The following is a 26,508-nucleotide window of genomic DNA, read 5'->3' on the forward strand; positions in this document are numbered from 1 at the left end:
TAAGCCCAGTGTCACATGCAAGTAGGAGGAGTAAGAAGGGTTCCTGGCAAATCCGGGTTATGGATTGCATTTAAAAAGGCCCCGTGGGAGTGCAATGGGCCCCTGTCTTGCTGCTTAGCAATAATGGTATGGGTTTAGGTTCTGCTGTGTGTACTGGTGGTTGACTGCCCCCCAGCCCAGAGTGTGCATGGAAAATTGTCTGGCAGCCTCCCTGACAGCAAGCAGTGATAGTGCCCATGAAGGGGACCTTGTTGGGCCCGCCCCTTTCACGGTTATCGCTTCTCGGCCTTTTGGCTAAGATCAAGTGTAGTATCTGTTCTTATCAGTTTAATATCTGATACGTCCCCTATCTGGGGACCATATATTAAATGGATTTTTGAGAACGGGGGCCGATTTCGAAGCTTGCTTCCGTCGCCCTATGCATTGACCCGATATGGCAGTATCTTCGGGTACAGTGCACCACCCCCTTACAGGGTTAAAAAGAAAGATTCCTACTTTCATTGCTACCTGCTTGCTGGCTAGCCAGCTAGCCAGCCCTGTGGGCCTTGCTGCTGCTGCTGCTGCTGCTGCAGCCAAAAAACAAAAGGTGGTGCTGCTGCTGCTTCTGCTGCTTCTGCTTGTGTCTGGCCGCTGTTGGAGCGTCCAGGCACAGGACTTCTGCTGCTGCTGACTAAATGGCCTCCTTAATTGGATCATTTGAGTAGCCAGCACACCTGTGCAGGTAGGGCATGACATGATAGGCAGCTGCCTTGATAGCGGGTGGGTGCTGAATGTTCCTAATTGACAAAATAAGATTAATGCTTATGAAGAAATATAAAATCTCATCCCTTCCCCAATATCGCGCCACACCCCTACCCCTTAATTCCCTGGTTGAACTTGATGGACATATGTCTTTTTTCGACCGTACTAACTATGTAACTATGTAACATAACATGGGGGGGTCTCCTGGCTGTTCACACAGGTGTGTCATTGCTGTACATTGACCATGCATTGCTTCTGTGGTATTGCAAAGGCAAAGACAAATGCTTCCAGCCATCCATTGCACTAATGGATTGGTCATCAGCTGGCTGTCTATGTCCCGCATCAATATAGACCAAAGTACAGAGGGTTAGGCTATGCTATAGTGCACCTACCTGATGCATCAGAAGGTGCGAGGCCCTTGCTAAATTCTGTGCACAGACTTTGAGATCTATGCTTTAGACTGTATCTAAACCTGCTCCAACATGGACTGACATTCTGGCCTACTTTCAGCCGATGCGACTTGTCTGTCGCTGAACAGTCGCTTTTTATGTATTCAGCACCTATGTATAATGTTGTAAAAATGCTCTAGAAGCTAAAGTCGCAGAAATGTCACACATATTTGGCCTGCAACTTTCTGTGCGACAAATTCAGACAGGAAAAATCAGTATAAATCCTTAGAAAATTATCCCCCAGTGTCTCCATCTGCTGGCGGTATTGAATAAGCATTGCTGCACTGATGGGGTATGCATTAGACGAAAAAAAAGAAGAAAAAGAAGAATAATACGCCCAGAAAAGAGGCGAAAAGGAGAAAAACGTAAAAAAACGTGAAAAAAAAGTAAGAGGAAGAGAAGGGAAAAAAAGGTGGAAATGGGTTTAAAAGTGATTTCGGCGGAGAAATATATATATATATATATATATATATATATATATATATATATATATACGCGCACACACACACATATATATAAACGTATTCTCCGTTGAGATATTGCAGCCGCTGCTGTGTCCAGGCCCAGGAGCCTTAGCACTGTGCTGTGATGTCACTCAATACCACTGACATCACTAGGTGTAAACAACATCTCTCCTTTGCTGTGTATGTGACTATGGAGCTGTTTGGTGATGTCGTCTATTATGGCCTTCATAGAAGCAACAGGAGATTGTTGCATCCATCTAGAACCCTCAGAACTACAGTGCTATGATGTCACTCACTTCCACAGGCCTTGCAGAGTGTAAACAACAACAACCCAGCTTTGTTGTGTATGTAACCATAGGGATTGTGATGTCACCTAGAACCTTCACAGCAGCGACAGCTTTATGAGGAGCATCAGCACTGCTCTGCCTGAGCAGAACCATCACCGCCATAGGTTGTCAAATAACCCGGATTTAACCCACACAGGTAAGTCCAATGGGGTGCAGGCATGTCCTCTATGCTTACAGCTTCCCGTGGGTGTTGGTTTGATACCGTTTGGGGACAGCCAAGGAGGCATCTGCAGGCAACAAAGGTAGGTGTGTGCTTGTGTGTGTGTTTCCTATGCAGATCCTAAGCCCAGTGTCACATGCAAGTAGGAGGAGTAAGAAGGGTTCCTGGCAAATCCGGGTTATGGATTGCATTTAAAAAGGCCCCGTGGGAGTGCAATGGGCCCCTGTCTTGCTGCTTAGCAATAATGGTATGGGTTTAGGTTCTGCTGTGTGTACTGGTGGTTGACTGCCCCCCAGCCCAGAGTGTGCATGGAAAATTGTCTGGCAGCCTCCCTGACAGCAAGCAGTGATAGTGCCCATGAAGGGGACCTTGTTGGGCCCGCCCCTTTCACGGTTATCACTTCTCGGCCTTTTGGCTAAGATCAAGTGTAGTTATCAGTTTTTCATGCCGGTGGACAGTAACGCCGGTATGGGGCTGGTGGGGATGGGTGCTGCATGGAGGATGCAGGTGTACCAGGGCTTTCCGGGGCTGGTTCTGAGGAATCAGCTCGACGGCTGCCCCGATGTGACCTGTTCCCTCCGGGTCTCGCCATGAGGCTGAGAGGGTCTAGAGCCGAGGTACTTTGTGCCTCGGGGAGTGGTGACCCCGAGGTGCCGAAACTCACTGGGAGAATAGGCTCACTGAGTTGAAGCACGGGCACCATAATCTCTTCACCTTGTGGCACTCACCTCTTGATTCCCGGCCTTCTGGCTAGGATCAGAGAAATTTTTTATAGATCCGGCCGGATGTCCGGGCAGTATATCTGCACACATTCACTTATTTATTTCTTTTTTGTCTCACTGTGTCACTTTTTGCGTGTTGTGTGTTCACAGGATTGGTCAGGATGCGGTAGCCCTTCTGGGTGTCCCTCCTGGCGGTCTAGGGGAGGTGTGTGTGGCCATTAGGTTCCGCACCTCCCTGCAAACACCCCGGGTACTCCTGCTTTGGCAGGGTACCTACCGTAATCGGCTCTGCGGGCAGATACCTTGGCTAACGCCAAGGGGGATGCCGGGAGCATTTGTGGTCCCCTAGTAGCTTCGGCGAAAAGGGACATCGAACCTGGAACCTCGCAGGTACCTTTTGGTCCGGAGGCGAAGGGTAAGGTTTGTTGGGGGGCCTCTCTCCTATCGGAGAAGGGCTTGCGATAGACCGCATCCTTTGTGCACGTTTTTTTTAGTGTAACACGTTTGCACTTTTTCTTGCACTTTGGGTGAATCGAAAGCACGTTCCTCGGCTTTAGATAAAAAAAATCTGTTCTTATCAGTTTAATATCTGATACGTCCCCTATCTGGGGACCATATATTAAATGGATTTTTGAGAACGGGGGCCGATTTCGAAGCTTGCTTCCGTCGCCCTATGCATTGACCCGATATGGCAGTATCTTCGGGTACAGTGCACCACCCCCTTACAGGGTTAAAAAGAAAGATTCCTACTTTCATTGCTACCTGCTTGCTGGCTAGCCAGCTAGCCAGCCCTGTGGGCCTTGCTGCTGCTGCTGCTGCTGCTGCAGCCAAAAAACAAAAGGTGGTGCTGCTGCTGCTTCTGCTGCTTCTGCTTGTGTCTGGCCGCTGTTGGAGCGTCCAGGCACAGGACTTCTGCTGCTGCTGACTAAATGGCCTCCTTAATTGGATCATTTGAGTAGCCAGCACACCTGTGCAGGTAGGGCATGACATGATAGGCAGCTGCCTTGATAGCGGGTGGGTGCTGAATGTTCCTAATTGACAAAATAAGATTAATGCTTATGAAGAAATATAAAATCTCATCCCTTCCCCAATATCGCGCCACACCCCTACCCCTTAATTCCCTGGTTGAACTTGATGGACATATGTCTTTTTTCGACCGTACTAACTATGTAACTATGTAACATAACATGGGGGGGTCTCCTGGCTGTTCACACAGGTGTGTCATTGCTGTACATTGACCATGCATTGCTTCTGTGGTATTGCAAAGGCAAAGACAAATGCTTCCAGCCATCCATTGCACTAATGGATTGGTCATCAGCTGGCTGTCTATGTCCCGCATCAATATAGACCAAAGTACAGAGGGTTAGGCTATGCTATAGTGCACCTACCTGATGCATCAGAAGGTGCGAGGCCCTTGCTAAATTCTGTGCACAGACTTTGAGATCTATGCTTTAGACTGTATCTAAACCTGCTCCAACATGGACTGACATTCTGGCCTACTTTCAGCCGATGCGACTTGTCTGTCGCTGAACAGTCGCTTTTTATGTATTCAGCACCTATGTATAATGTTGTAAAAATGCTCTAGAAGCTAAAGTCGCAGAAATGTCACACATATTTGGCCTGCAACTTTCTGTGCGACAAATTCAGACAGGAAAAATCAGTATAAATCCTTAGAAAATTATCCCCCAGTGTCTCCATCTGCTGGCGGTATTGAATAAGCATTGCTGCACTGATGGGGTATGCATTAGACGAAAAAAAAGAAGAAAAAGAAGAATAATACGCCCAGAAAAGAGGCGAAAAGGAGAAAAACGTAAAAAAACGTGAAAAAAAAGTAAGAGGAAGAGAAGGGAAAAAAAGGTGGAAATGGGTTTAAAAGTGATTTCGGCGGAGAAATATATATATATATATATATATATATATATATATATATATATATATATATATACGCGCACACACACACATATATATAAACGTATTCTCCGTTGAGATATTGCAGCCGCTGCTGTGTCCAGGCCCAGGAGCCTTAGCACTGTGCTGTGATGTCACTCAATACCACTGACATCACTAGGTGTAAACAACATCTCTCCTTTGCTGTGTATGTGACTATGGAGCTGTTTGGTGATGTCGTCTATTATGGCCTTCATAGAAGCAACAGGAGATTGTTGCATCCATCTAGAACCCTCAGAACTACAGTGCTATGATGTCACTCACTTCCACAGGCCTTGCAGAGTGTAAACAACAACAACCCAGCTTTGTTGTGTATGTAACCATAGGGATTGTGATGTCACCTAGAACCTTCACAGCAGCGACAGCTTTATGAGGAGCATCAGCACTGCTCTGCCTGAGCAGAACCATCACCGCCATAGGTTGTCAAATAACCCGGATTTAACCCACACAGGTAAGTCCAATGGGGTGCAGGCATGTCCTCTATGCTTACAGCTTCCCGTGGGTGTTGGTTTGATACCGTTTGGGGACAGCCAAGGAGGCATCTGCAGGCAACAAAGGTAGGTGTGTGCTTGTGTGTGTGTTTCCTATGCAGATCCTAAGCCCAGTGTCACATGCAAGTAGGAGGAGTAAGAAGGGTTCCTGGCAAATCCGGGTTATGGATTGCATTTAAAAAGGCCCCGTGGGAGTGCAATGGGCCCCTGTCTTGCTGCTTAGCAATAATGGTATGGGTTTAGGTTCTGCTGTGTGTACTGGTGGTTGACTGCCCCCCAGCCCAGAGTGTGCATGGAAAATTGTCTGGCAGCCTCCCTGACAGCAAGCAGTGATAGTGCCCATGAAGGGGACCTTGTTGGGCCCGCCCCTTTCACGGTTATCGCTTCTCGGCCTTTTGGCTAAGATCAAGTGTAGTATCTGTTCTTATCAGTTTAATATCTGATACGTCCCCTATCTGGGGACCATATATTAAATGGATTTTTGAGAACGGGGGCCGATTTCGAAGCTTGCTTCCGTCGCCCTATGCATTGACCCGATATGGCAGTATCTTCGGGTACAGTGCACCACCCCCTTACAGGGTTAAAAAGAAAGATTCCTACTTTCATTGCTACCTGCTTGCTGGCTAGCCAGCTAGCCAGCCCTGTGGGCCTTGCTGCTGCTGCTGCTGCAGCCAAAAAACAAAAGGTGGTGCTGCTGCTGCTTCTGCTGCTTCTGCTTGTGTCTGGCCGCTGTTGGAGCGTCCAGGCACAGGACTTCTGCTGCTGCTGACTAAATGGCCTCCTTAATTGGATCATTTGAGTAGCCAGCACACCTGTGCAGGTAGGGCATGACATGATAGGCAGCTGCCTTGATAGCGGGTGGGTGCTGAATGTTCCTAATTGACAAAATAAGATTAATGCTTATGAAGAAATATAAAATCTCATCCCTTCCCCAATATCGCGCCACACCCCTACCCCTTAATTCCCTGGTTGAACTTGATGGACATATGTCTTTTTTCGACCGTACTAACTATGTAACTATGTAACATAACATGGGGGGGTCTCCTGGCTGTTCACACAGGTGTGTCATTGCTGTACATTGACCATGCATTGCTTCTGTGGTATTGCAAAGGCAAAGACAAATGCTTCCAGCCATCCATTGCACTAATGGATTGGTCATCAGCTGGCTGTCTATGTCCCGCATCAATATAGACCAAAGTACAGAGGGTTAGGCTATGCTATAGTGCACCTACCTGATGCATCAGAAGGTGCGAGGCCCTTGCTAAATTCTGTGCACAGACTTTGAGATCTATGCTTTAGACTGTATCTAAACCTGCTCCAACATGGACTGACATTCTGGCCTACTTTCAGCCGATGCGACTTGTCTGTCGCTGAACAGTCGCTTTTTATGTATTCAGCACCTATGTATAATGTTGTAAAAATGCTCTAGAAGCTAAAGTCGCAGAAATGTCACACATATTTGGCCTGCAACTTTCTGTGCGACAAATTCAGACAGGAAAAATCAGTATAAATCCTTAGAAAATTATCCCCCAGTGTCTCCATCTGCTGGCGGTATTGAATAAGCATTGCTGCACTGATGGGGTATGCATTAGACGAAAAAAAAGAAGAAAAAGAAGAATAATACGCCCAGAAAAGAGGCGAAAAGGAGAAAAACGTAAAAAAACGTGAAAAAAAAGTAAGAGGAAGAGAAGGGAAAAAAAGGTGGAAATGGGTTTAAAAGTGATTTCGGCGGAGAAATATATATATATATATATATATATATATATATATATATATATATATACGCGCACACACACACATATATATAAACGTATTCTCCGTTGAGATATTGCAGCCGCTGCTGTGTCCAGGCCCAGGAGCCTTAGCACTGTGCTGTGATGTCACTCAATACCACTGACATCACTAGGTGTAAACAACATCTCTCCTTTGCTGTGTATGTGACTATGGAGCTGTTTGGTGATGTCGTCTATTATGGCCTTCATAGAAGCAACAGGAGATTGTTGCATCCATCTAGAACCCTCAGAACTACAGTGCTATGATGTCACTCACTTCCACAGGCCTTGCAGAGTGTAAACAACAACAACCCAGCTTTGTTGTGTATGTAACCATAGGGATTGTGATGTCACCTAGAACCTTCACAGCAGCGACAGCTTTATGAGGAGCATCAGCACTGCTCTGCCTGAGCAGAACCATCACCGCCATAGGTTGTCAAATAACCCGGATTTAACCCACACAGGTAAGTCCAATGGGGTGCAGGCATGTCCTCTATGCTTACAGCTTCCCGTGGGTGTTGGTTTGATACCGTTTGGGGACAGCCAAGGAGGCATCTGCAGGCAACAAAGGTAGGTGTGTGCTTGTGTGTGTGTTTCCTATGCAGATCCTAAGCCCAGTGTCACATGCAAGTAGGAGGAGTAAGAAGGGTTCCTGGCAAATCCGGGTTATGGATTGCATTTAAAAAGGCCCCGTGGGAGTGCAATGGGCCCCTGTCTTGCTGCTTAGCAATAATGGTATGGGTTTAGGTTCTGCTGTGTGTACTGGTGGTTGACTGCCCCCCAGCCCAGAGTGTGCATGGAAAATTGTCTGGCAGCCTCCCTGACAGCAAGCAGTGATAGTGCCCATGAAGGGGACCTTGTTGGGCCCGCCCCTTTCACGGTTATCGCTTCTCGGCCTTTTGGCTAAGATCAAGTGTAGTATCTGCATTTGGTCTGGTCGGAAGGTGTCTGTGGTACCCCGCTTCTCGGCCTTGGGGGATTGTCTCTCCTTACGGAGGGACTTCACCCCCTTGCTGCTATTGGGGAGCGGGCTTAGTCCACAGACAACGGGTTGCGATCCCCCTGTCTCTGGGACCTTGTGTCTCAGAAGGCATTTTCGGTACATTGAGCGTTACCTGTAGCTTCGGAAGCACCTAGGGTACCCCCGACCTCTGCCTTGGGTAAGGGTTCCGCTTTTATAGCGGGATTCCGAGCCCCTGCTGCTATTGGGGAAGGGGCTTAGTCCCTGGGTGTGGAAGATGCCGTTCTCCTGGGCTTTCCCCTCTGGGGAAATGTCGATGCGAAATACCATCCGCATAGAGGTGTCGGAGAGCCATCGTCAGTTGAAGAACCTCCGCTTCATTGCGGAGGTGATTCTTCTTGACTACTTCCGCCTCAATAGGGAGGACATCCTGTGTCTAAATGACCAGGAAAGCCGTGGCCTGTATACCGTCACCTTCACGGCCACGGCGTGTTGCGATAACATCTATGCAACCTTGTCTGGTGCGGACCAGAGGGACGATCGACTCGACGGTCTTTCGTTCCAGTTCCTCTATGGTGAGGAACATATACCGTTGGTGGTGGCTATGCACAGCCCTCATGTGACCACGGAGGATATAGCCACTTTTCTTCGGCGATACTGCGAAGAGGTGCGATTCGCAAACAAAATCTTGAACTCCGTGCGGTTCTGGAACGGCAAGAGGAAGTTCTGGGTCAAGCTCCGTAAGGATCCCGGTGGTATTGGGGGTCTTTGCCATCCGCCCCCAAATTTTGCCATCGGGAGAGTTCGGGGCTTCCTGTTCTATCCTCAAATGCCTATGTATTGCCGAAATTGCTTGAGGTTTGGCCACACCCAGGAGACCTGCGGCGCGGAGCGTGTGATTCGCTGCAATAGGTGTGGCCAAGAAGGTCACATAGCCTCAAGATGTAGCCATTCGATAAGGTGCAACCTCTGCGGAGAGGAAAATCACGATTTTAATTCCTGTCCCCATAAAGCAAAAACTACGATGGGTGGGTCAAGGCTGGGCCCACCCAAAGAGGGGACAGGACAAAAGACGTCCTTTTTTAAGATGCCCAAACCCCAGATGGCAGGTACTGATGGGTCCAGGCCCAAGACCTCTGGTGCTCCATCGGGGGGCCCACCGGTGGTAGTGCTAGGGGGAGGCCATGGGGATTCCACGAAGCCCGGGCGGGTGATCGAGTTTACTGCCCGGGAAATTGAAAGACGTCGATCGACTTCCTACCTGGCTCAAGAGCCCGCCGAAACTTCTGAAGGGGGCTCACCTGTGGCGGGTGGCAGCCGACGGGCCTCGGTGGGGGCAAAGGTGGACCCAAAATTACAGCATAAGCCAGGTACTGGCTTGGCCCAGGGTCGCCCTGCTCCGGACGAAGAGGCCCCGGTGAAAGCCCGCCGGAAGGGGAGCCAGGTGGCCAGGTCTGAGCCCGGTCCTGTTACTCCGCCTATACAGGACAGGGCCAAGAAGACAAGTGGCGCCAAACCAGGGTTTGCTGCCCCGCCAGCAGTGGACCCGGTGGGTAAAACTGGCCATCGTCGATCGATGGGGAAGTTGGAGCAACAGTCCTCAGCAACGCTTGCTGGGGAACAAGCGATGAAAACTTCCCAAGGTAGCGGCAAAGGTTCCGGAAAAGAGGCCTCACAGACCCCTGTGCAGCAGTTCCAGTCGTCAAATGATGAAAGAAGACGCAGATCCATCAGCCGGGGGCCAGAGATTACATCGAGTGAGAGCAACACAGAGGATATGGACAGCAGTGTGACATTTAAAAGACAAAGAGAAGAAGAAGAGGAAGACATTCAAAGGAAAGCGGCGTGCCGTAGTTCGGATGAGAGCGAGCTCAGGGTCGGGGCATCATCGATCTCAAGCTCCGACCCTCAGAACATCAAGGAGCTGATGACCCCGCAGGCGGGGGATGACGGTACGCAGCTTATTATTGACTTTGATTCTCCAAGCACGGACTCTCCATAAACTATGCCTATCCCTGTAAAAATTGCCTCACTCAATGTGAGGTCCTTAAAGAGCCCTGATCGCAGGGCTGCTTTATTTTCTTATCTAGAGACATGTGACTTTGACCTTTGCCTGCTACAAGAATGTGGAATCCCTAGTAAAATGGACTATAAAGACTTAAAAGAAGACTGGAAGCTGGGCCCATCCATATGGTCCGGTGCAAATGACTGTCGTTCTGTGGGTGTTGGGCTGCTCTGCCGAGGCCAGTCCTTTTCTATTCATACAGTAACTGAGATTGTGCCTGGCAGAGCTCTTTTAATTCATCTATATTTTAATGGACTTTTAATTCGTGTTTTAAATGTGTATGCCCCTCCTGATAAACAGGAGCGGGCAGAACTATTTGAAATTTTACCACTGTTTTGTGTTGGGTCTTCCCCCCTGCTGGTGGGAGGTGATTTTAACTGCATACGTGATGGGGAACACCGGCAGGGTGGGGATATTAATCGTAAAGACCGCACTTCTTACCTGCTTAAAAATTTTATTGATGATTTTAATTTGAAAGATTGCTGGAAGGATCTCTTGCCGGAGGACCCGGGCGCCACATGGTCCAATGGAAGAGTGAGCTCCAGAATCGATTTTATTTTTTCCTCTAGAGCTTTTAAACCCCTGAAATGCACGCTCGAGCAGAATATCTTCTCTGATCATAAGCTCCTCTTGGTGGGCCTGGAGCTAGAGGGGGAGCAAAAAGCAAAAAGGGGCCTCTGGAGATTAAACACCACACTCCTAGAGGACCCTGAGATAAAAGAGGAGTTTGTGCGGACCTACCAGTGCTGGCAATCACAAAGAAAACCCCACGAGCCTATGCTGCACTGGTGGGAGGGCACCAAATCTAAAATCAGATTTTTTTTTATCAAAGCAGGTAAGAAGAAGGCAAAAATGGAAAAACAGTGGTTTTATGTTCTTAACATGCGTTTAAATGTACTTTTTAAATTGAAAGAAGCTGGTATGGATGTAGAAAATGATATTTTAAACCTTAAAACTGAAATAAAACATGCCATAGAAAAGAAAGGGAAACAAATCATTTTTAACTCACATGTGCAGCACCTGGAGGAGGGCGAGAAATGTTCCCGTTTCTTTTTTAAAAAAGTGATGAATAGGAGGGATATCATCCAAAACCTTGAGGGTGAATCCACTCCAAAAGGCATGTTAGATGCAGTTTTTAACTTCTACCAGCTTCTTTTTAATAAGAAAGATCTTAATCCATCCTTTTTAGAACATGTTCTTAATTCCCTTGATTTTAAGCTAGATGTTTTAGACCAGGAGGTTGTATCCCGTGATCTTAACTTAGATGAACTTTTATTTGTTTTTAAAAGTTTTTCTAGTGGGAAGGCCCCTGGGGAAGATGGTTTACCCATCGAATTTTATTTAGCTTTTTGGGATATTTTAAAGGATGATATGGTTTTATTGTATAAAGAAACTTTTATTGTTAATGAACTTCCCCCTTCCTGGAGGAGGGGGATTGTATCATTACTTTTTAAAAAGGGTGAAAAGGATATGCTAAAAAATTGGCGCCCCATCACACTTTTAAATGTCGATTATAAAGTTTTAGCCAAGTTATTAGCTGTCCGTTTTAAACCTTTTATTCATAAATTAATTCACCCAAATCAGGTTTGTGGGGTACCTGGAAGGTCTATAGCTGAATCCCTAAATATTTTAAGAGATGTTTTATGGTATTTTAAGGATAGAAATCAAACTGTAGCAATTTTATCCTTAGACTTTGAAAAAGCCTTTGATAGGGTCTCCCATGAATACCTGTTTTTAGTTCTTAAAAAGATGGCAGTGCCTGAAACGATTTTAAGCCGAATCATGCTTTTATACCGATCCTGTTTTAGTCAAGTCTCTGTTAATGGCTTTTTAACCAGCGGTGTTCCTCTTTTATCAGGTGTCAAACAGGGCTGCCCCCTGTCCCCACTCCTTTTTATTTGCGCAATCGAACCACTGATGGCCCTCCTCAGAAAAGACCGGGTAGTAAGAGGCGTACCGATACCTGGTGGAGGAGGGACCCATCTAAAGGTGTTGGGGTACATGGATGATGTCACCATACTGTGCCCGGACTCTCCATCCATGAGGGGGGCATTGAGGAACACCAGCTATTTCTGCGAGGTCTCTGGTTTTAAGCTAAACACAGATAAATGTGACTGTTTTTATATTGGCTCCTGGGATTCATCCATCACCCCAGGAGTCACAATGCAACAGGATCAAATTAAAGTTTTAGGTATTGTTTTTAACCAGGTCAATGATGGGAGCCCTAACTGGGATTCAGCTATAGCTAAGATGGAGAAGAAGATTTTAATGTGGAATCTTAGAAACCTTACCATGGAGGGGAAGATTTTAATAATAAAGATGGTTTTACTCCCTATTATGCTATACATTGCCATGGTATTTCCTCCATCTATTTTATACATTAAAAAAGTAACTAGAATTGTTTTTACTTTTTTATGGGGTTCAAAAATGGAGAAATTAAAGCGTGATTTTATGTACAAAAGTAAAGATAATGGCGGGAAAGATGTTCCTAACCTTTTTACTTTCTTTTACATAAAGTATTTCTGTTTCTGTTTTAAAATTATTAAATCCGATGGCATTTTTAGCTGCTTTTTAAGGTACGCTGCGGGCATGGTTTTTAAAAGATGGTTGCGCATCCCTCTGAACGCTCCGGTGCTTCTGTGTCCCCCAAAACATTATGTGGTGTTGGAAAAGACAGTCAGGCTCCTAGGTCTCCAAGATTTGGAGCCTGACATACTGGGGGACCAGAGAAAGGTATCAAAGGTCCTCAGGCGGAGTGAGGTTACCCTGGCAGTGTCCAATTTCACACAGGCAAGATCCAAAAAGGTATGGCGGAACGTGTACGGGAAGTTTCTGGCGAATGTACACAGGGATCTTGCCTGGGCAATCGTCCACCAGTGCCTCCCTACTCGTGAGTTCCAGCACAGGCGAGGACTGGTGGCGAGAGCCAAGTGCCCGAGAGATGGCTGCGGAGTGGACGAAACGGTGCTGCACATATTTTGGAACTGCCCTTTTGCACGGGAGCTTTGGAGGAAGGTAGGCCCACTTTTGAAGTGGGCCTGCGGCCTTAAAGATTTTAATCACGAATGTGTCTTTTACGGTCTTTTTAACTGCCCCAATTTTAAACAGCAGATGATCTGCTGGATGATTATTAATTGTTTTAAAAATGCCATCTGGAAAGTTAGGAACATCTTACTTTTTAAACATGATTTTATTGATGTTAAAAACTGTATAAAGCTGGCCCTGAGTGAGATGTACATCTATTACCTTAGAGACAAGAAACAGTTGGGGGCCAGCGAGGCAGCATCCATGTGGTGTCTGCCTCTATGGAACGAAATAACAGTATAATCAGTTTTTTATGACATTTGTATAATGTTTTATCCTGCCGTTTTTATTTTTTCTCCTTTTATTACTGGTTTTATTATTTGTATTTTAAAACTTTTGTGAACCTTTTATTATTTAGCATTTTAAATTTTGTATGGTTTCTTATTTATTCAATAAAATTTTGTTGAAACCTTATCTGTTCTTATCAGTTTAATATCTGATACGTCCCCTATCTGGGGACCATATATTAAATGGATTTTTGAGAACGGGGGCCGATTTCGAAGCTTGCTTCCGTCGCCCTATGCATTGACCCGATATGGCAGTATCTTCGGGTACAGTGCACCACCCCCTTACAGGGTTAAAAAGAAAGATTCCTACTTTCATTGCTACCTGCTTGCTGGCTAGCCAGCTAGCCAGCCCTGTGGGCCTTGCTGCTGCTGCTGCTGCTGCTGCAGCCAAAAAACAAAAGGTGGTGCTGCTGCTGCTTCTGCTGCTTCTGCTTGTGTCTGGCCGCTGTTGGAGCGTCCAGGCACAGGACTTCTGCTGCTGCTGACTAAATGGCCTCCTTAATTGGATCATTTGAGTAGCCAGCACACCTGTGCAGGTAGGGCATGACATGATAGGCAGCTGCCTTGATAGCGGGTGGGTGCTGAATGTTCCTAATTGACAAAATAAGATTAATGCTTATGAAGAAATATAAAATCTCATCCCTTCCCCAATATCGCGCCACACCCCTACCCCTTAATTCCCTGGTTGAACTTGATGGACATATGTCTTTTTTCGACCGTACTAACTATGTAACTATGTAACATAACATGGGGGGGTCTCCTGGCTGTTCACACAGGTGTGTCATTGCTGTACATTGACCATGCATTGCTTCTGTGGTATTGCAAAGGCAAAGACAAATGCTTCCAGCCATCCATTGCACTAATGGATTGGTCATCAGCTGGCTGTCTATGTCCCGCATCAATATAGACCAAAGTACAGAGGGTTAGGCTATGCTATAGTGCACCTACCTGATGCATCAGAAGGTGCGAGGCCCTTGCTAAATTCTGTGCACAGACTTTGAGATCTATGCTTTAGACTGTATCTAAACCTGCTCCAACATGGACTGACATTCTGGCCTACTTTCAGCCGATGCGACTTGTCTGTCGCTGAACAGTCGCTTTTTATGTATTCAGCACCTATGTATAATGTTGTAAAAATGCTCTAGAAGCTAAAGTCGCAGAAATGTCACACATATTTGGCCTGCAACTTTCTGTGCGACAAATTCAGACAGGAAAAATCAGTATAAATCCTTAGAAAATTATCCCCCAGTGTCTCCATCTGCTGGCGGTATTGAATAAGCATTGCTGCACTGATGGGGTATGCATTAGACGAAAAAAAAGAAGAAAAAGAAGAATAATACGCCCAGAAAAGAGGCGAAAAGGAGAAAAACGTAAAAAAACGTGAAAAAAAAGTAAGAGGAAGAGAAGGGAAAAAAAGGTGGAAATGGGTTTAAAAGTGATTTCGGCGGAGAAATATATATATATATATATATATATATATATATATATATATATACGCGCACACACACACATATATATAAACGTATTCTCCGTTGAGATATTGCAGCCGCTGCTGTGTCCAGGCCCAGGAGCCTTAGCACTGTGCTGTGATGTCACTCAATACCACTGACATCACTAGGTGTAAACAACATCTCTCCTTTGCTGTGTATGTGACTATGGAGCTGTTTGGTGATGTCGTCTATTATGGCCTTCATAGAAGCAACAGGAGATTGTTGCATCCATCTAGAACCCTCAGAACTACAGTGCTATGATGTCACTCACTTCCACAGGCCTTGCAGAGTGTAAACAACAACAACCCAGCTTTGTTGTGTATGTAACCATAGGGATTGTGATGTCACCTAGAACCTTCACAGCAGCGACAGCTTTATGAGGAGCATCAGCACTGCTCTGCCTGAGCAGAACCATCACCGCCATAGGTTGTCAAATAACCCGGATTTAACCCACACAGGTAAGTCCAATGGGGTGCAGGCATGTCCTCTATGCTTACAGCTTCCCGTGGGTGTTGGTTTGATACCGTTTGGGGACAGCCAAGGAGGCATCTGCAGGCAACAAAGGTAGGTGTGTGCTTGTGTGTGTGTTTCCTATGCAGATCCTAAGCCCAGTGTCACATGCAAGTAGGAGGAGTAAGAAGGGTTCCTGGCAAATCCGGGTTATGGATTGCATTTAAAAAGGCCCCGTGGGAGTGCAATGGGCCCCTGTCTTGCTGCTTAGCAATAATGGTATGGGTTTAGGTTCTGCTGTGTGTACTGGTGGTTGACTGCCCCCCAGCCCAGAGTGTGCATGGAAAATTGTCTGGCAGCCTCCCTGACAGCAAGCAGTGATAGTGCCCATGAAGGGGACCTTGTTGGGCCCGCCCCTTTCACGGTTATCGCTTCTCGGCCTTTTGGCTAGATCAAGTGTCTGGTCAGGAGGATCCTGGGAGTTTGTCCTACCTTTTCCAAGGGGGGCTGCTACGAGGAACCGAAAAGGCGATCGACAAGATGGGTGTTCGCATCCGTTACCTTACATCCGGTGAAACGCGGATTAGTTTTTCCTTTCGCTTTGATGTTGATGAAGACAAGCAAGAACTCGTCCAACTTTCTTATTTTGTGAAAGAAACTCTCTACAAGCTTCTTGGGGTGAAGAAAGAGAACATCGTCTGTCTCAGAGATCCTCGGAAGGGCAGCTTCATCCTAACTCTGGACTCTGCTTATGCATGCCAGAATCTTTTTGAGAAGCTGAAAAGCAATCAAGACCTTGCTGAGCTTGATGGGATCACGGTCACAGTGTTGTATACTGGAGGCGATATTCCTCTAGTTGTGTGTATGCACAATCCCTTTGTGACTGTGTCCCATATTGAGCTCTTTTTGGGGAAATACTGCAGTTCTGTTAAGTATTCCCATAAGGTGATGAATTCAGAAGACCTATGGACGGGGAAACATAAGTTTTTTGTGAAAATGAAGGAGGATGCTACTGGCATTGGAGGGTTGTGTCATCCACCCTCCAACTTTTCTATCGGTCGGGATAAGGGCTATTTGTTTTATCCCGAGATGCCTACTTTTTGTAGGAAATGTAAGAAATTCGGACATACTATGGAAGTTTGCACGGACACTACAGTTCGCTGTGGTCGGTGCAATCAAGAAGGCCATGTTTCTAAGGACTGTGCTAAAATCGTCTGCAACATTTGTGGTGAAGAAGGCCATGCCTTTAAAGATTGCAGTCTCCGTTCCAGTGTAGCTAGATCGTGGGCTGACCGTGTAGCGGGGAGAGTGGGTGTAGTGCAAGCTGAAGTACCACCTGCGAAAGCACCCCAGCGGTCTGAGGCGCCTTCAGAAAAGCCGGCTGTAACTTCTCATGTCGTGGCGGAGCTTATGGACCTTTCTGCTGTGCCTGAGACAGAGGGGAGACCTTCTGTGGAGGGTTCTGGTGGTGGAGGGTCACTAGTGAGCAGTGAAGCCATGGAGGTTGGCGTGAAGGAGATCAAGCGGAAGAAGGAACTTGGAGATGAGCCACAACTTGGCATTAAACGGCCTGTCAAAAAAAGCTCAGACGAATGTGAGGACAGTCAACATGCATGGAGGCCTTCTATAAGATCAGCGTCCGATCCAAAAAATATCAAAGAGTTCGAAAGCCCGGAGTCACCTGTGGGTTTCATATCGGACTCAAACTCCAGTAGCGAATAGCTTCCTTAAAGTGCTCCTCTCTTAATGTGAGAGGTCTAAAGAGCCCTACGAGAAGGGCTGCTTTGTTTAGTTTTTTAGAGACCTTGGACTGTTCTCTGTTCTTTTTACAAGAATGTGGAATTGAACATAGTCCAAATTATGAGGACCTTTGTCGTAGCTGGACTTTGGGACCATCGGTCTGGTCGGGTGACAATCTGAACAGATCTTCAGGTGTTGGGATCTTGTTTAGAGGTTCAGATGTACAAGTTTTGTCCTTCTTAGAAATTATACCTGGTAGAGCGCTATTAGTTAATATTAAGTACAATGGCTCAGAGATTAAGCTTTTTAACATCTATGCTTCTCCTGAAAAAAATGAGAGAGCCGACTTGATTAATGATATTCAGGCTTTTATCCCAGGTTCAACACCTATTTTAATGGCTGGAGATTTTAATTGTTGTATGAGTGGTGATCATCGTGAGAGTGGAAGTGTGCATGTCAGAGTGGATAAAACAGAGAAACAGATTAAGAGTATGACTGAGGATTTTAACTTTACCGATGTCTGGAGGAGAAAATACCCAGACGACCCTGGTTACACATGGGAAAATAATGTCTGCAAATCCAGGATTGATTTTATTTTTTTATCGGAAAGTTTTAATCTAGTTGAGGTTTCTCTTTTATCGAATATTTTCTCTGATCATAAGTTATTACATGCACATGTCACTTTACCTGGCCTAGAGAAAGGCAGAGGCGTTTGGAAGCTCAACACTACTTTATTAGAGGACATGAAAACAAAAAATGATTTTATTGCTGCTTATAACAAATGGAGATTGCGTCAATCCCAATATAAAAATATTTTGGATTGGTGGGAGGATGTTAAAAAGTGGACTAAACTGTTTTTTATCCGTGTGGGCATCCAAAAGGCTAAGGAGAAAAAGTTATGGTTTAAAATGTTAAACACTAAAATCCAAACATATTATAAACTAAAGCAAGCCGGGCTTGAGATGGATGATGTTATTGCTCAGACAAAGAATGAAATAAAAAATGCCATTAGTCAAAAAGGAAAAGAAATGATTTTTAACAGCAAGGTGCAATGTCTGGAGAATGATGAAAAGTGTTCGAGATTCTTTTTTAAGAAGGTGGTGGGAAAGAAAGAAATGATATCTGTAATAGAAGGGAAGATAACTAATGAAGAGATGTTGCGAGAAGCACAAGTATTTTATCAGGAGCTTTTTAATAAAAAAGATATTGATATTTCCTTTACTAATGATGTTTTAGATACCTTGGATTCAAAACTTGACAAAACTGACCAAGAGAGCCTTTGTGATGAAATCTTTTTACCTGAACTTTTAAGCACTTTTAAGAGTTTTTTAAATGGTAAAACACCTGGTTCGGATGGGTTGCCAGTTGAATTTTATCTGTGTTTTTGGTCCATTTTAAAAGATGATCTTTTAGGTATTTTTAACTGTGCTTTTAAATCTGAGATTTTACCTGCGTCCTGGAGAGATGGTGTTGTTACTCTGATTTTTAAAAAAAGGAGACATCTCTAAATTAGAAAATTGGAGGCCTATTACCCTGCTAAATACAGACTATAAGGTTTTAGCAAAAATTTTAGCAAATAGGCTCAAGCAGGTAATTTCTAAGGTTATACACAGTGACCAAGTATGCGGAGTACCTGGAAGGAAAATAAGTGATCATCTAAACCTTGTAAAAGATGTTTTATGGTATCAGAAACAATGTGATCAGAAATTGGCAATTTTATCCTTGGATTTTCAAAAGGCTTATGACCGTGTTTCTCATGATTTTTTATGGTTGGTTTTAAAGAAAATGAATTTTCCTGATTTTATTGTTGGAAAAATTGCACTTTTATATAAAAACTGTTTTAGTCGTATTTTAATTAACGGTTTTTTATCCCAAGAGGTATGTTTACAGTCTGGGGTGAAACAGGGGTGCCCCCTATCACCCATTCTTTTCATATGTGCAATAGAACCTCTGTTGAATGTTTTGAGAAAAGATAAGCTCATTAGAGGAGTGCCAATCCCTGGAAGTGGAGGACAGAGCGTAAAGACGATAGCATACATGGATGATGTTAATATTCTATGTCCAGATGAACCATCCCTGAAACGTGCTATCAGACAGACAGAATTTTTTTGTGAGGGCTCTGGCTTCAAATTAAATAAAAATAAATGTGATTGCTTTGCAATAGGGAATTGGGGCAATACGGAGGTGAATGTGCAATATGATAAAATCAAAATCTTGGGTGTCATCTTTGACAATGAAAATAATGGAGAGGAAAGCTGGTCCATCGTCAAAGAGAAAGTGCAAAAGAAAATAAGTTTTTGGAAAATGAGGAAATTAACAATAGAAGGAAAAGTACTGATAATGAAAGCTTTGTTGCTACCTATCATGCTATATTTAAGCTTGGTTTTCCCACCGAGTGAACGCACCTTAAAGTTTTTAAACAAGATTTGCTTTCATTTTTTATGGGGGTCTAAAATGGATAAACTCAGGAGAGATGTAATGATGAAGACAAAGAAATTGGGGGGTAAGGATGTGCCTGATTTAAAAAGGTTTTTATATATTCACTTTTTTTCTATGTGTTTTAATGGCTTGCAAAGAAACTGTTATTGGTCTTATTTTTTAAAATATGCTGCAGGTCACATTTTTAGAAAAAGAAAGTGGATAACCTTACCTTTAACGTCCCCAATCTTATTTATTCCCCCAGCGCACTATGTGGTTTTAGAAAAGATTATTCGTATTTATGGCATTGCTAATTTTAGTCAAGAAATTTGTAGTAATGCACGAAAATTAGTTCCTGAAATCAGGAAGATAGAACAGATTTGCTTAATATCTAATTATTCCACTGAGAAATCTCTAAGAGTTTGGAGGATGGTGAATATGGGATTCTTATCTAATGACTTAAAAGATCTGGCCTGGCAGATAGCACATCAATGTTTGCCTACCAGAGAATTCCAACACAGAAGAGGATTGTGTCGTAGTGCAAAGTGCCCGAGAATGGGGTGTCCTAGTGAGGAAACAGTTTTACACCTTTTTTGGAACTGTTTTTACGCCCAAGAGATATGGCATTTGATAGGACCCTTACTAAAATTCATTTCTGATCTTAATTTTTTAAATCATGAAGTTATTTTATATGGATTTTATAATGTTTTATCTGTGGAAAAGTCTCGGGTTTTGTGGATTAGTATAAATTGTATTAAAATTGCACTATGGAAGACGAGGAATATTCTTCTTTTTAAAAGAGACACTATTACCTCTAAAGATTGTGTTCGCCTAGCTCTTAGTGAGATGTATGTTTTCTATTTATTGGATAAAAAAAGATTAGGTCACAAAGTGGCTAAAAGTCTTTGGAATCTACATCTGTGGAATATGCTTTTAGCAGACTAAGTATAATCTGGACTGCGTAAGGTCTTTTAGTCTAAGAATATTATATCTAAAAGTAAAAAATCTGTTCTTATCAGTTTAATATCTGATACGTCCCCTATCTGGGGACCATATATTAAATGGATTTTTGAGAACGGGGGCCGATTTCGAAGCTTGCTTCCGTCGCCCTATGCATTGACCCGATATGGCAGTATCTTCGGGTACAGTGCACCACCCCCTTACAGGGTTAAAAAGAAAGATTCCTACTTTCATTGCTACCTGCTTGCTGGCTAGCCAGCTAGCCAGCCCTGTGGGCCTTGCTGCTGCTGCTGCTGCTGCTGCAGCCAAAAAACAAAAGGTGGTGCTGCTGCTGCTTCTGCTGCTTCTGCTTGTGTCTGGCCGCTGTTGGAGCGTCCAGGCACAGGACTTCTGCTGCTGCTGACTAAATGGCCTCCTTAATTGGATCATTTGAGTAGCCAGCACACCTGTGCAGGTAGGGCATGACATGATAGGCAGCTGCCTTGATAGCGGGTGGGTGCTGAATGTTCCTAATTGACAAAATAAGATTAATGCTTATGAAGAAATATAAAATCTCATCCCTTCCCCAATATCGCGCCACACCCCTACCCCTTAATTCCCTGGTTGAACTTGATGGACATATGTCTTTTTTCGACCGTACTAACTATGTAACTATGTAACATAACATGGGGGGGTCTCCTGGCTGTTCACACAGGTGTGTCATTGCTGTACATTGACCATGCATTGCTTCTGTGGTATTGCAAAGGCAAAGACAAATGCTTCCAGCCATCCATTGCACTAATGGATTGGTCATCAGCTGGCTGTCTATGTCCCGCATCAATATAGACCAAAGTACAGAGGGTTAGGCTATGCTATAGTGCACCTACCTGATGCATCAGAAGGTGCGAGGCCCTTGCTAAATTCTGTGCACAGACTTTGAGATCTATGCTTTAGACTGTATCTAAACCTGCTCCAACATGGACTGACATTCTGGCCTACTTTCAGCCGATGCGACTTGTCTGTCGCTGAACAGTCGCTTTTTATGTATTCAGCACCTATGTATAATGTTGTAAAAATGCTCTAGAAGCTAAAGTCGCAGAAATGTCACACATATTTGGCCTGCAACTTTCTGTGCGACAAATTCAGACAGGAAAAATCAGTATAAATCCTTAGAAAATTATCCCCCAGTGTCTCCATCTGCTGGCGGTATTGAATAAGCATTGCTGCACTGATGGGGTATGCATTAGACGAAAAAAAAGAAGAAAAAGAAGAATAATACGCCCAGAAAAGAGGCGAAAAGGAGAAAAACGTAAAAAAACGTGAAAAAAAAGTAAGAGGAAGAGAAGGGAAAAAAAGGTGGAAATGGGTTTAAAAGTGATTTCGGCGGAGAAATATATATATATATATATATATATATATATATATATATATATATACGCGCACACACACACATATATATAAACGTATTCTCCGTTGAGATATTGCAGCCGCTGCTGTGTCCAGGCCCAGGAGCCTTAGCACTGTGCTGTGATGTCACTCAATACCACTGACATCACTAGGTGTAAACAACATCTCTCCTTTGCTGTGTATGTGACTATGGAGCTGTTTGGTGATGTCGTCTATTATGGCCTTCATAGAAGCAACAGGAGATTGTTGCATCCATCTAGAACCCTCAGAACTACAGTGCTATGATGTCACTCACTTCCACAGGCCTTGCAGAGTGTAAACAACAACAACCCAGCTTTGTTGTGTATGTAACCATAGGGATTGTGATGTCACCTAGAACCTTCACAGCAGCGACAGCTTTATGAGGAGCATCAGCACTGCTCTGCCTGAGCAGAACCATCACCGCCATAGGTTGTCAAATAACCCGGATTTAACCCACACAGGTAAGTCCAATGGGGTGCAGGCATGTCCTCTATGCTTACAGCTTCCCGTGGGTGTTGGTTTGATACCGTTTGGGGACAGCCAAGGAGGCATCTGCAGGCAACAAAGGTAGGTGTGTGCTTGTGTGTGTGTTTCCTATGCAGATCCTAAGCCCAGTGTCACATGCAAGTAGGAGGAGTAAGAAGGGTTCCTGGCAAATCCGGGTTATGGATTGCATTTAAAAAGGCCCCGTGGGAGTGCAATGGGCCCCTGTCTTGCTGCTTAGCAATAATGGTATGGGTTTAGGTTCTGCTGTGTGTACTGGTGGTTGACTGCCCCCCAGCCCAGAGTGTGCATGGAAAATTGTCTGGCAGCCTCCCTGACAGCAAGCAGTGATAGTGCCCATGAAGGGGACCTTGTTGGGCCCGCCCCTTTCACGGTTATCGCTTCTCGGCCTTTTGGCTAAGATCAAGTGTAGTATCTGTTCTTATCAGTTTTCATGCTGGTGGGGATGGGTGCTGCATGGAGGATGCAGGTGTACCAGGGCTTTCCGGGGCTGGTTCTGAGGAATCAGCTCGACGGCTGCCCCGATGTGACCTGTTCCCTCCGGGTCTCGCCATGAGGCTGAGAGGGTCTAGAGCCGAGGTACTTTTGTGCCTCGGGGAGTGGTGACCCCGAGGTGCCGAAACTCACTGGGAGAATAGACTCACTGAGTTGAAGCACGGGCACCATAATCTCTTCACCTTGTGGCACTCACCTCTTGATTCCCGGCCTTCTGGCTAGGATCAGAGAAATTTTTATAGATCCGGCCGGATGTCCGGGCAGTATATCTGCACACATTCACTTATTTATTTCTTTTTTGTCTCACTGTGTCACTTTTTGCGTGTTGTGTGTTCACAGGATTTGTCAGGATGCGGTAGCCCTTCTGGGTGTCCCTCCTGGCGGTCTAGGGGAGGTGTGTGTGGCCATTAGGTTCCGCAACTCCCTGCAAACACCCCGGGTACTTCTGCTTTGGCAGGGTACCTACCGTAATCGGCTCTGCGGGCAGATACCTTGGCTAACGCCAAGGGGGATGCCGGGAGCATTTGTGGTCCCCTAGTAGCTTCGGCGAAAAGGGACATCGAACCTGGAACCTCGCAGGTACCTTTTGGTCCGGAGGCGAAGGGTAAGGTTTGTTGGGGGGCCTCTCTCCTATCGGAGAAGGGCTTGCGATAGACCGCATCCTTTGTGCACGTTTTTTTAGTGTAACACGTTTGCACTTTTTCTTGCACTTTGGGTGAATCGAAAGCACGTTCCTCGGCTTTAGATAAAAAAAAAAAAAAAATCTGTTCTTATCAGTTTAATATCTGATACGTCCCCTATCTGGGGACCATATATTAAATGGATTTTTGAGAACGGGGGCCGATTTCGAAGCTTGCTTCCGTCGCCCTATGCATTGACCCGATATGGCAGTATCTTCGGGTACAGTGCACCACCCCCTTACAGGGTTAAAAAGAAAGATTCCTACTTTCATTGCTACCTGCTTGCTGGCTAGCCAGCTAGCCAGCCCTGTGGGCCTTGCTGCTGCTGCTGCTGCTGCTGCAGCCAAAAAACAAAAGGTGGTGCTGCTGCTGCTTCTGCTGCTTCTGCTTGTGTCTGGCCGCTGTTGGAGCGTCCAGGCACAGGACTTCTGCTGCTGCTGACTAAATGGCCTCCTTAATTGGATCATTTGAGTAGCCAGCACACCTGTGCAGGTAGGGCATGACATGATAGGCAGCTGCCTTGATAGCGGGTGGGTGCTGAATGTTCCTAATTGACAAAATAAGATTAATGCTTATGAAGAAATATAAAATCTCATCCCTTCCCCAATATCGCGCCACACCCCTACCCCTTAATTCCCTGGTTGAACTTGATGGACATATGTCTTTTTTCGACCGTACTAACTATGTAACTATGTAACATAACATGGGGGGGTCTCCTGGCTGTTCACACAGGTGTGTCATTGCTGTACATTGACCATGCATTGCTTCTGTGGTATTGCAAAGGCAAAGACAAATGCTTCCAGCCATCCATTGCACTAATGGATTGGTCATCAGCTGGCTGTCTATGTCCCGCATCAATATAGACCAAAGTACAGAGGGTTAGGCTATGCTATAGTGCACCTACCTGATGCATCAGAAGGTGCGAGGCCCTTGCTAAATTCTGTGCACAGACTTTGAGATCTATGCTTTAGACTGTATCTAAACCTGCTCCAACATGGACTGACATTCTGGCCTACTTTCAGCCGATGCGACTTGTCTGTCGCTGAACAGTCGCTTTTTATGTATTCAGCACCTATGTATAATGTTGTAAAAATGCTCTAGAAGCTAAAGTCGCAGAAATGTCACACATATTTGGCCTGCAACTTTCTGTGCGACAAATTCAGACAGGAAAAATCAGTATAAATCCTTAGAAAATTATCCCCCAGTGTCTCCATCTGCTGGCGGTATTGAATAAGCATTGCTGCACTGATGGGGTATGCATTAGACGAAAAAAAAGAAGAAAAAGAAGAATAATACGCCCAGAAAAGAGGCGAAAAGGAGAAAAACGTAAAAAAACGTGAAAAAAAAGTAAGAGGAAGAGAAGGGAAAAAAAGGTGGAAATGGGTTTAAAAGTGATTTCGGCGGAGAAATATATATATATATATATATATATATATATATATATATATATATACGCGCACACACACACATATATATAAACGTATTCTCCGTTGAGATATTGCAGCCGCTGCTGTGTCCAGGCCCAGGAGCCTTAGCACTGTGCTGTGATGTCACTCAATACCACTGACATCACTAGGTGTAAACAACATCTCTCCTTTGCTGTGTATGTGACTATGGAGCTGTTTGGTGATGTCGTCTATTATGGCCTTCATAGAAGCAACAGGAGATTGTTGCATCCATCTAGAACCCTCAGAACTACAGTGCTATGATGTCACTCACTTCCACAGGCCTTGCAGAGTGTAAACAACAACAACCCAGCTTTGTTGTGTATGTAACCATAGGGATTGTGATGTCACCTAGAACCTTCACAGCAGCGACAGCTTTATGAGGAGCATCAGCACTGCTCTGCCTGAGCAGAACCATCACCGCCATAGGTTGTCAAATAACCCGGATTTAACCCACACAGGTAAGTCCAATGGGGTGCAGGCATGTCCTCTATGCTTACAGCTTCCCGTGGGTGTTGGTTTGATACCGTTTGGGGACAGCCAAGGAGGCATCTGCAGGCAACAAAGGTAGGTGTGTGCTTGTGTGTGTGTTTCCTATGCAGATCCTAAGCCCAGTGTCACATGCAAGTAGGAGGAGTAAGAAGGGTTCCTGGCAAATCCGGGTTATGGATTGCATTTAAAAAGGCCCCGTGGGAGTGCAATGGGCCCCTGTCTTGCTGCTTAGCAATAATGGTATGGGTTTAGGTTCTGCTGTGTGTACTGGTGGTTGACTGCCCCCCAGCCCAGAGTGTGCATGGAAAATTGTCTGGCAGCCTCCCTGACAGCAAGCAGTGATAGTGCCCATGAAGGGGACCTTGTTGGGCCCGCCCCTTTCACGGTTATCGCTTCTCGGCCTTTTGGCTAAGATCAAGTGTAGTATCTGTTCTTATCAGTTTAATATCTGATACGTCCCCTATCTGGGGACCATATATTAAATGGATTTTTGAGAACGGGGGCCGATTTCGAAGCTTGCTTCCGTCGCCCTATGCATTGACCCGATATGGCAGTATCTTCGGGTACAGTGCACCACCCCCTTACAGGGTTAAAAAGAAAGATTCCTACTTTCATTGCTACCTGCTTGCTGGCTAGCCAGCTAGCCAGCCCTGTGGGCCTTGCTGCTGCTGCTGCTGCTGCTGCAGCCAAAAAACAAAAGGTGGTGCTGCTGCTGCTTCTGCTGCTTCTGCTTGTGTCTGGCCGCTGTTGGAGCGTCCAGGCACAGGACTTCTGCTGCTGCTGACTAAATGGCCTCCTTAATTGGATCATTTGAGTAGCCAGCACACCTGTGCAGGTAGGGCATGACATGATAGGCAGCTGCCTTGATAGCGGGTGGGTGCTGAATGTTCCTAATTGACAAAATAAGATTAATGCTTATGAAGAAATATAAAATCTC

General features: G+C 45.2%; 5 non-coding genes and 4 pseudogenes across 5 annotated transcripts; all 9 read left to right on the forward strand.

The window, feature by feature from the left end:
- Window positions 1–274: 274 nt before the first annotated feature.
- LOC130300808 (U2 spliceosomal RNA) lies at window positions 275–465 on the forward strand. Its single transcript, XR_008851628.1, has one exon. It is a non-coding gene; the product is annotated as a U2 spliceosomal RNA (small nuclear RNA).
- A 2,957-nt stretch (window positions 466–3,422) lies between these two features.
- LOC130300816 (U2 spliceosomal RNA) lies at window positions 3,423–3,603 on the forward strand (annotated as a pseudogene).
- A 2,097-nt stretch (window positions 3,604–5,700) lies between these two features.
- LOC130300809 (U2 spliceosomal RNA) lies at window positions 5,701–5,891 on the forward strand. The gene has a single exon (XR_008851630.1). It is a non-coding gene; the product is annotated as a U2 spliceosomal RNA (small nuclear RNA).
- A 2,085-nt stretch (window positions 5,892–7,976) lies between these two features.
- Window positions 7,977–8,055, forward strand: LOC130300772 (U2 spliceosomal RNA; annotated as a pseudogene).
- Window positions 8,056–13,584: 5,529 nt separating this feature from the next.
- On the forward strand, window positions 13,585–13,770 carry LOC130300812 (U2 spliceosomal RNA). Its single transcript, XR_008851633.1, has one exon. It is a non-coding gene; the product is annotated as a U2 spliceosomal RNA (small nuclear RNA).
- A 6,800-nt stretch (window positions 13,771–20,570) lies between these two features.
- Window positions 20,571–20,746, forward strand: LOC130300813 (U2 spliceosomal RNA; annotated as a pseudogene).
- Window positions 20,747–22,835: 2,089 nt separating this feature from the next.
- LOC130300823 (U2 spliceosomal RNA) lies at window positions 22,836–22,995 on the forward strand (annotated as a pseudogene).
- Window positions 22,996–23,688: 693 nt separating this feature from the next.
- Window positions 23,689–23,870, forward strand: LOC130300817 (U2 spliceosomal RNA). Its single transcript, XR_008851635.1, has one exon. It is a non-coding gene; the product is annotated as a U2 spliceosomal RNA (small nuclear RNA).
- A 2,089-nt stretch (window positions 23,871–25,959) lies between these two features.
- On the forward strand, window positions 25,960–26,150 carry LOC130300810 (U2 spliceosomal RNA). Its single transcript, XR_008851631.1, has one exon. It is a non-coding gene; the product is annotated as a U2 spliceosomal RNA (small nuclear RNA).
- Window positions 26,151–26,508: the final 358 nt, after the last annotated feature.

This window comes from Hyla sarda, unplaced genomic scaffold (assembly GCF_029499605.1).
Source record: "Hyla sarda isolate aHylSar1 unplaced genomic scaffold, aHylSar1.hap1 scaffold_1099, whole genome shotgun sequence".
In the NCBI taxonomy this organism is placed as follows: Eukaryota; Metazoa; Chordata; class Amphibia; order Anura; family Hylidae; genus Hyla; species Hyla sarda.